The following is a 10,412-nucleotide window of genomic DNA, read 5'->3' on the forward strand; positions in this document are numbered from 1 at the left end:
GATTTCAGCCCTTCAGACTTGTGCCTTTGAACAACTCCAGGTAGCAGCTAAAAGAAAAACTAATCTAAAACAGATAATGAAAAGAAAGAATTTTACATGAATATCTATTGAGCCAAATGGCATAAAGTGTAAGCAAAATCAATGAAGAAAGATAGTAGTTAAGGCCACAAGAAGGCCACAATACAAAGTCCAAGGGGAAAAAAAGAAAGAGAAATTCATGGGCCAAAAAGTCTATATACAAATCCTCCAAAATTAGGCAAAAACAAGATGAACAAACAAGAGGTCTTCATTAAAAGTGGAAAATTTGACTTTATATATATATATATATATACATATATATATACATACATATATATATACATAATTGAAATTTTATGGAACAAATCACAATACTAGACTATGAATAGAGAGCTATATTATTCAAAGAATTAAAAAAAGCAGAGGAATAAAAGGGTTGGCACATGGAGGAATAGTTATACTCATGTGAGAAAATCAAGGACCCAAAAGGAAAAATAGTTTAGAGCATCTAGGGAAAGATAATGGAGAAAGGATTTTGTGTGAAAAGTGTATTATGAATAATCCAGCAAAAAATGAAAAGTAACAAGGAATCTAGGGAATTGATGCAGATGCATCATATGGTATTCATGAGGGAACTTCATTTAGTAAAACATCTGTGAGAACTTTCCATCTCTATCGAAAGAAATGAAGTGGATAACATCATGACTTTTTTCTATGACATGATAAATGTGTACTGTGTGCCAGGCACTAGGGATGCAAAGACAACAAATGTGTCAAATAATCAAAGTTAAAAAAACTGTGCCTTTCTTTTGACAAATCAAAAATTATAAACAATAACAATTATGTAAGGTATCAGTAACAATCACTCTTCTGTGTAAATTTTCCTAACACTTACAAAGTATGCATTTTGTTGCTGGGATTATTTTGTTTTTATAGGAGTGGGCAATTAATTAGTAATTCTGTATGGAACATGAATTTGGGGGGTTTGGCAGGAAATAAAATGAATTTTAAATTTAATCAAAAGAATACTTGGATATTTCTGGTTTTTTATCAAAATGAGGCATAGGATCTAGGGATGATTGAATCCTAAAATATTCCACAATCCTCAGGAGTCATACAAATAAGCTGGCAGTAAGTTCTGGAGCTTGACCTATTTGGGGACTTAGGACCCGTGACACAGAATGACTGGAGGAACACTCTAGAGAGCTCCAGTTCTTTTATCCTCAGAGGATGCCCAAAAGTAGAAGTCTTGCATCCCTAAAGGAAAATAAAATGATGCAAGCATCTGGCAAGTATTTCAACATCAGAAGAACTGATTGGGTTTCTAAGAAACTTGATTGTTTACAGATACTTTAAATGCTACAACCAAAGTTTAAAAAAAATATTAATCATACCTAAGAAGACACTAAGGCTTTGTACTCCAGTATACTTGCAATGAGTCTAGGAATGGTGAGGTTGTACTGGGACAAGGAATTAGAAGAAGGGTCAGCAGAATTTTTTGTTTCCTCTTCATGTAACAATTGAGTATATGAATCTCCTCCACTTTTGAAGAATTATTCCACAGCCACATAACCATATTGAATAACGTATGGAGATCTCATGGTCTGACCCTTAAGCAATGGATTGAAGAAGTAAATGGATTACAAGGTGTGAACTTCCATTTTGTCTTGTGAAACTATACATGAAATCGTATCTTTATGGTTAAAATTATAAAAAAAGTAGTCTGCCATCAATCTGAAATGACCAGAAATATGAAAGACCATATGAGTAAATGTAGAGAGTATTTCGACAGCGTATATTGTGACTGTAAACAAGGTCTCAGGCATGAAAATAAGGGCAAAGTGTAAGAGAAATTGAGAAGAAGATGAAGAGGATTGCTTTAGAGATCTTCTTACTTCCAATTATTCTCCCCTAAATTTTAGCACCTTCTCTTCTCTACCCTCTAATAGTACAAATCCCTTATGTTGTTCTCTTGCTACCTGGTCAGACTTCAGAATTGTCTCCATTCCCCCCATTTATCACTCTACCCACTTAGGACTAACTTTATTCATGCTGTCTTCAGTTTCAAAGTTACATATTCTTTCTCAGTTCCTTCAAAATATTCATTCTGACATCTGATCTCAACCAAGTGCAAAAAAAATTTTAAAGTACAATCCAACCTAGCTATCTTTAAAGAAGTAGTAAAATTTTAGGTACTCTAAAACAGTAAAATTAATCATTTCAGGAAGTTTGGAATTATATGATGGGACACTGTAACTTTTCCAATGCCCCTTAAGGCCTTTTACTGAAAAATCACTTAAAGGCTGACTCCAGTCAATCAACAAATATTTATCAAGTTCTTATTTTAGGTCAATCATTGTTCTAGGGATACAAAGACAAAAATCAAAACAATCCTTGCCTTCAAAGACCTTATAGACTATTTTAAGGGGGTAGGAAGCAGAACATACATATATAAATATATAAAAATGAATATCTCACAGACACCAGGAGATTTCAGAGGAAAAAGCAAGGAGATGGTTAAATTGAGAAAGAGCTTACAGGGTTATGCATTTGGGATTATTTGGTTTGGCAGAGGTGGGCAATTAATTCATAATTCTCCATGGAACATAAATTTGGGGGGCTTTCAGGTGGAAGAAAAATGAATTTTAAATTTAATCTAATGGATACTAGAATATTTGTTTTTATCAAAATGAGTCACAGGTCTAGGATGATTAAATCCTAAAGTGTCACAAAAACCCCCAGGGATTGTGCTAATAAACTGGCAGTAGGTTCTGAATGGGGGACTTGAAAAACTGGGAAGTCTAGGCCACTGAACTGAGGAGGAAATGCATGCCAGGCATTGGGAACAGCAGTGCAAAGTCCCAGAGATGGGAAATGACATGCAATGTAAGAGGAACAGCAAGAAGGCATTTGGGGCTGGACTGTGGGGACCTAGAGAAGAGTGATGGTCAACATGACTGAGAAGAAAATTTGAGTCCTGATTCACCATAAATTGCCAAACAGAGCAGTTTATATTTGATCCTGGAAGTATTGGGGAACCCTTGACTTTTGGTGAGTAGGATAATGCCATGCTCAGATTTTGCTTGAGAAAAGCCAGTTTGGCAGCTATGTGTAGAATGGGTTGTAGTGGGGATAGACCTGAGACTGGGACCTCAATTAAGAGGTTATTTAAAGAGTCTAGTGATAGGTAATCAGAGACTAACTAGGTGGTAGCTGACTAAATGGAAGGAATAGAGACAATGCAGACGGTAGATAGAGATATAGAGATAAAAGGCACAGGATGTGGAAACTTATTGGATTTCTGTGTTAGGTGAGAGTGAGGGAACAAGAATGTCAGTAACATTTTGAATCTGGGTGATATAAAGAATGGATGCTACCTTGATAGAAATAAGAAACGTCAGAAGCAGAGGGCTCTTTTGGAATATGGGATGGGGAGGGGGAAGGTGATAGAGATAATGATTTCTCTTTTGAACATGTTAAGTTTGAGCTATCTATAAGGTATCTACTTTCAAATGTACAATGGTTTGTGGTTCCGTATTGGTGCTCAGGAAAGAGACTAGGCCAGAAATATAGATGTGGGACTGGTCATCATAGAGAAAATTAACAAACTTTTGTTAACTTATAAGATCACAAAGAGAGAAGATACAGAAAGCTTCAAACAAAAGCTTCACATCAACTCACAGTTAGAAAAAATATTGTGAGGATCACCTAGCAGGAAAAAATACCAATGAGTCATAAGATGGGTAGAAAGAGAACCAAGAGAGGGCATAGTCAGGAAAACCCAGAGAAGAAAAACTAGGAGAAGAAAGTATTAGTTTCAAATACCACACAGGGGTAAAGAAGAAAAAGGATTAAGGAAATACCATCAGATCTATCAATTAATAAATTATTAGTGATTTAGGGAAGGATAATTTCAGGTGACTAATGAGGTCATAAAGCAGATTGTAGAGGGTTTAGGAAATGTTAGCAAACAAGCAGTAGAGTTCAAAGTGTAGACAGAATAGTTCTAGGACTTAATTTGTGAAAGGGAAGGGATATATGTGAAGAAAGTTTGTTAAGGATTGTCAGATCTGATGAGGATCTTTTAAGGTTGGAAAATTTTAAGTATGTTTAGGAAGCAGGGAAGGAACCAGTAGATAAAGAAAAAGTAGAGGGAGAGAAAAAATAGAGTCATTGTAATAAGGAGGGGAAATGTTCAAGAAAATCATAGTTTCACCTTTGTCAGATGGGCCTCCTAACATCTTCACCTTCATCAGAGAAGAGTAAAGGAGAAAAGAATGGAGGATGTTGTCAAGGAGCTATGAGTGAAAAAGGAGAAAAGAAGCATCTTACCAAAGATGGCCTCTTTTCCTAAATGAAGAATGAAATGAAGACTTCACTTATTTTGTAGCAAGGAAAAAACGTAAGTTTGGGAGAAGAGATGGTGAAAAGTGTGATCAAAAATCAATTTGAGAAGAAAAAGAGATTGCCTTGCTAAAGTGAGAAACCAGTTTAAGGTCAGATAACTAAAATCGGCACTGGACCCAGTTAGAACAATTTTTAACTGTCATCATCAGCTCCATTCCACAGCATCTAGGTAGGATCAGAGGAAGTGGATGGTAGGAATAATCAAGATTCATTTTGTTAGGTGTAATCTTCAATTAGCCATGGGAGAAAATGATTACAAAGGAGAGGAAATTGGTTAAATATAAGGTCCCAATTAGGAAGGTAGGAAAGTTCAGAATAGGGCTGATTACAAAGGAAAGCACTAAAGGATGTAAGGCCTGGTGGGACGAGGGAAGACAAAGAATAGGTTCATGAAGAATAAAGCATGCAAAAATTGGGCAATTTACTAAGAATACCAGAATGTTAATCGAAAGTAAACCTCTTAAAATCAATAGTTAAGATTTTAAAAGGCCTATAGGTTGAGAAAACAGAAAATCCCACTTCCTGTCCATTCCTCTTCTCTGTATCTCCTAGCAATAAACATGGAATATCTCCTTCAACAACCTAAGTATTTCTACCTGAAGAAATCCAACCCACTGTTTAAACAACCTTGTGCTTTCTTTTACAAACAACCCACATCACTGCATGAAAAGGAGAGAGAGATACATATTTATGTATGTGTGTATGCAAAGTTCCATATAGCATGAAGCTGTCCCTGATCCAGTCAGAAGTAAACTCTCAATCTCACATCTCCCTAAACTCTCTTATGATCTTATGAATTTATTTCATTCCAATTTGTATTGAAATTCTTTGGAAATTTTTCTTGACCCCTGAGAGACTAGAAGTACCTAAAGGCCTAGGACTGGACATTGTTCATCTTTTAGACTACAGAGGTCTAGAAGAAATGTTTATACACAGAAGATGACTGATAAAACTTCGTTGAAAAGTATTTCTAAAACACACTTATCAGTAATTCCTTTTGTTTGCGTAATAAAGCACAAATTGGTTTCTGCATATGCTTCATGAGAGCAATAGTTTCTTTGGATATGCCTTTTGATGTAATTCATGAGTTTATAGGGATAAATAACAATAACAACAATAGCTAACATTTATTTAGCTGCTTAATAGGTTCCAGGCATGTTGCTAAGAGCTTTATCATTACTATCTCATTTTACTTTCGCGACAATCCTGGGAGGTAGGTGTTATTATTATTCCTGCTTTACAGATGAGGCAACTGGAGCAAGCAGAAGTTAAATGATTTATCCAGAGTCCCACTGCTAGTAAGTATCTGAGCCTAAATTTAAACTTAGGTCTTTTAGATTCTAGTTCTGGCAGTCTATCCACTGCACCACTAAGCTTCCTCTAAATAGATGGGTATTTTAACTCAGGCAAGATGACTCAGAATCCAGAGGGATAGTTGCCTATGCCTACCAGAGATGGTAGCACACCACAGATGGAGGTGATTTGGGAGTTAGCTCTCCAATTGACAATAGATTTGCAATTCAAGATGGCTGTTCTAAGTTACGGTGGCACAGTAGCTCCCTTTGACTAAGGGAGAGCTTAAAATTAAATGGCCCAGGTTGGTGCCAAATCCACTGCCTTTCTTTGGTGTAATGAGGCTATCGATATGACAATGTCTTGGTTGGGTTAGCTATCCTGGCAGTGGACATCATTTAAAATTGCTAGAGAATCTACATCACTATTATTCTTGATAGCATAGGAAGAAAGCTATTTGTTCATGAAAAGAAAGTCCAGGTATGCTTCAGTATAGGAACCTGGAGGAAATTTCAAGTTGGCCTTAGAATCAGGAGCCCATGTTAGCACCCAAGTTCTGACATTTCTCATATAACCTTGATAAAGTCACAATACTTCTCTGAGGATTAAGTATCTTATGTTCAAAATGGCAATAATACTGTTTGAAAAATCTACCTCACAAGATACTTGTAATAAAAAGTTGCCCAAATCCTTAAAAATCATACAATTTAGAGAGGTATTACAACTACTGTCGTGTTTTTAAAGGTAAGGATACTCTTCCTAGAAACATAGAGCCTTTGGAATGTAATAGAGTCCTTAAAATCATTTAGTTAAGAAGTTTTCAGCCTGTTTTGTGTCTTTGACCCCTTCTGGTAAAGCCAATGGAGTCATCTTCAGAATAAGATCTTCAAATGCATGAAATAAAATAGATTTCAAAAGAAACCATCTATGTATCATTACTAATATTTGTTTTAAATTCCAAATTAATGGACATAAAGTTAAAATATTTTAATATAGTTTAATCTACTCGTTTAGCAAATGACCAAACCAAACAAAGGGATTCTGATTTACACAAGGTCACAGTGTAAGTCTGAACCAAGATGTCATGCTACTCAGCACATTGATTGTTCTCATCACTTGATAGCTGCTTCTTTTCTCTGAACAGAAAGTCAAGAGAACTCCCAGAGCATGGCCAACCTCACCATGGTGACAGGATTTCTCCTCATGGGTTTTTCCAATATTTGGGAGCTTCAGGTCTTACATGCCATGCTCTTCTTGCTGATCTATCTGATGGCTCTCTTAGGGAACCTGCTCATCTTCACCCTCATCTCTCTTGATGAGCATCTCTACTCCCCCATGTACTTTTCCTGAAGAGCTTGTCCTTTTTAGATTTTTGCCTAATTTCTACCACAGTCCCGAAATCCATTGCAAATTCCTTGAGCCACAGCTATTTCATCTCTCTGTTGGAATGTATAGTACAGCTTTTTTTAGTTATTTCCTTTGCATTATCAGAGCTTTTTCTCCTAACAATGATGTCCTATGACCATTATATGGCCATCTGCCAGCCCCTGAACTATGAAGTCATCATGAACAAAGGGGCTTGAGCAAAAATGGCGGCTGCTTCCTGGATCACTGGAGGTTTGTTTGGGGTCCTATACACAGTTAGCACATTCAGTTTGCCTTTCTGTAGTGCCAATGAGATACATCAGTTCTTCTGTGATGTCCCTTCCTTACTCAGAATCTCTTGCTCTGATACACATATTGCACTCGATGTCACCACAGGTATTGAGTTCAATTTAGGAAATCTCTGCTGCATTTCCATTACTATCTCTTATGGTCCCATTTTTTCAACTGTGCTGAAGATTCCAACTGCAGAAAAGCCTTTTCTACTTGCCTACCCCACCTCTTTGTTCTCATGCTTTTCATTTCATGGCTGCAGCCATGTCTTATCTAAGCCCACCTTTGGACACTGACTCAATTCTGGATCTATTGTTCTCTGTGTTCTATATAGTGGTGCCCCCAACCCTGAACCCTGTCATCTATTGCCTGAGGAACAAGGATGTGAAGACTGCCCTAAAGAAGGTCATAGCCTGAAAACAGAGAGTTTTACCCCAAAGACTTTTCCATGATTATATGCATGCTTTTTTTTACTGTTATTTTTATTTATTTTAGGTTATGAAATAAAACAAGCATTTCTATAGCATCATAGAGTAAAAATAAAGATGATTGCACATGAAAGTGCAAATCTATTATGTACAACTTGCTATTTCTTTTAAATATATAAAGTTATCATGTAAATTTCTTTTTCTTTCCTATTTTTTCTTGCCTTCCCCACCCTGGAGATGGCTACCATTAGACACAAAAATGTATGTGTGTGTATAGACACACACACACACACACACATATACATATACAAAATACTTCTATTTATCTGTTGTTTCTCTGAATGCAGATAGTGTCTTCTTTTATAAATCCTTTGTGGTTATTTTGGGTATTTATAATAATGAAAATTACTTGTTCATTCAAAGTTGTTCTTAAAATGATATTGTTGTTACCATACACAATATTCTCTTGGTTCTGCTCATTTTGCTCTTCATTATTTCATACAAGTCTATTCATGTTTTTCTAAAATCATGTCTTATGGCACCACAACTTGTTCAGTCATTTCCCAATTGCCAGGGTATCCCTGAAATTTCTAGTTCTTTACCACCACAGAGAGCTGCCATAAATATTTTAGAACATAAAGATATTTTTTTCCTTTTTATTTAATCATCATTGGAAACAGACCTAGTAGTGGTATTGTTGGGTCAAAGGATATAGGCAGTTTGATAACTCTTTGGGCATACTTCCAATTTGCTTGGTTGGATCAGTTCACAGTGCCACCAACAGTGAATTAGTGTTGCAATTTTTTGACATGCCCTCTAACTTTTGTCACTTTCCCCTTCAAACATTTTAGCCAATCTGATACAGATAAAATGGTATCTTAAGGTTGTTTTAATTTGAATTTCTTCAATCAATAATGATTTAGAGCTTTTTTTATATGACTATAAATTATTTTGATTTCTTCATTGGAAAACTGCCTGTTGATATTCTTTAACCATTTGCCAATTGGGGAGTGATTAATATTCTTATAGATTTGACAAAGTTCTTTATATATTTGAGATGAGGCCTTTACCTGAGAAATTATCTATAAAATGTGTTTCCCAGTTTTCTGATTTCCTTCTGATACTGGTGATATTTTGGTTTATTTGTATAAAAACTTAATTTAAAATAATCAAAATTATCCATTTTTCACCTCACTCTGATCTGTTTTTTATTTATTCATAAATTGTTCATCTACCCATAAGTCTTATAAGTAATATGTTTCATGTTCTTCAAATTTTCATGTAACATCTCTCTTTATATCTGTGTCAGGTATCCATTTTGACCTCATCTTGTTACATGGTATAAGATACTGGTCTATGCCCAGTTTCTGCCATACTGCTTTCCAGTTTATTCAACAATTTTTACCGAAGATACTGGTCTATGCCCAGTTTCTGCCATACTGCTTTCCAGTTTATTCAACAATTTTTACCAAACAATGAATTTTTATCTCAAAAACATGTCTTTACACTTGGCAAATACAAGATTACTATGTTCATTTGCTCTACAAATTGTTTGTCTACTTTGTTCCACTGATCTACTTTTCAATTTCTTAGCCAGTACCAAATAGTTTTGATAATAACTGTTTATGGTATAGTTTAAGACCTGATACTGCTAAACCCTCTTCCTTTATATTTTTATTAGTTCCTTTGATATTCTTGATTTTTTGTTCTTCCAAATGAATTTCATCATTTTAGTTTTCTAATTCAGTAAAATATTTTTGGTAATTGATTTGGGATTGCATTGAATATATAAATTAGTTTGGATAAAATTGTCATTTTTATTATATTGGCCCTGCCTACTCATGAACAATTAACATCTCTCTAATTATTTAAATCTGATTTTCTTTGTAAAAAAGCTTTTTATAATTTTGTTTATATAGTTCCTGTGTTTGTTTTGGAATGTGCATGCCCAGGTATTTTATATACATTGAATACACACGTGTGCTTTGGGAAGAAATAAAGAAAAAAAGAAAAGAAGGAAGGAAAAAAGAATAAAAAATGAAAAAGGAAGGAAGATCAGCGGTTTCTGTTATAAGCTTACTCATGAATTCTGTCCTTCTCTGTCTGTCTCAAGGTCATTAATTATAAAATATCTCTTAGATGACCTATAGATTATTAATAAATTGTTTTCAAAGTATATACATTCACATAAGTAACCAAAATTATACCAAAATTGTACATTTCTATAGGCATTTATATTTTTAAAAGGGCTTCAACAACTTAATATCTCATTCCTATACTAACCATATGAAATGCTATTTTACTATGAGGAAATTGGATCTCCCAAAAGTGAAGTGTCTTGCTCAAGCACACAAAGTCAGAGTCATGACTAGAAAACATGTTTTCTGTTTCAAAGTCAGTTTTCTTTCCCCCAGTAAATCATATCATGAAGACATATTAAGTAAAAAGCTCTGGACGAGCTTTTGTTTCTTTGGCCCAGACTGGAGGTAACTCCCAGTGAGGAATCTATCAATGTAGCCTTAGAAAATTAATTTGGGAGGTGAGAGCTTCTTTAACTTGCCAAGGGTCACACAATTAAGGTCTGTTAAAAACAGGACTTGAATCATTACG

The 10,412-nt window shown here is 35.1% G+C and overlaps 1 pseudogene; it reads left to right on the plus strand.

Annotated features, from left to right (window-relative positions):
- The first annotated feature begins 6,885 nt into the window (after positions 1–6,885).
- Positions 6,886–7,791, plus strand: LOC114037582 (annotated as a pseudogene).
- Positions 7,792–10,412: the final 2,621 nt, after the last annotated feature.

This window comes from Vombatus ursinus, unplaced genomic scaffold (assembly GCF_900497805.2).
Source record: "Vombatus ursinus unplaced genomic scaffold, bare-nosed wombat genome assembly UNPS02000582.1, whole genome shotgun sequence".
Lineage (NCBI taxonomy): Eukaryota > Metazoa > Chordata > Mammalia > Diprotodontia > Vombatidae > Vombatus > Vombatus ursinus.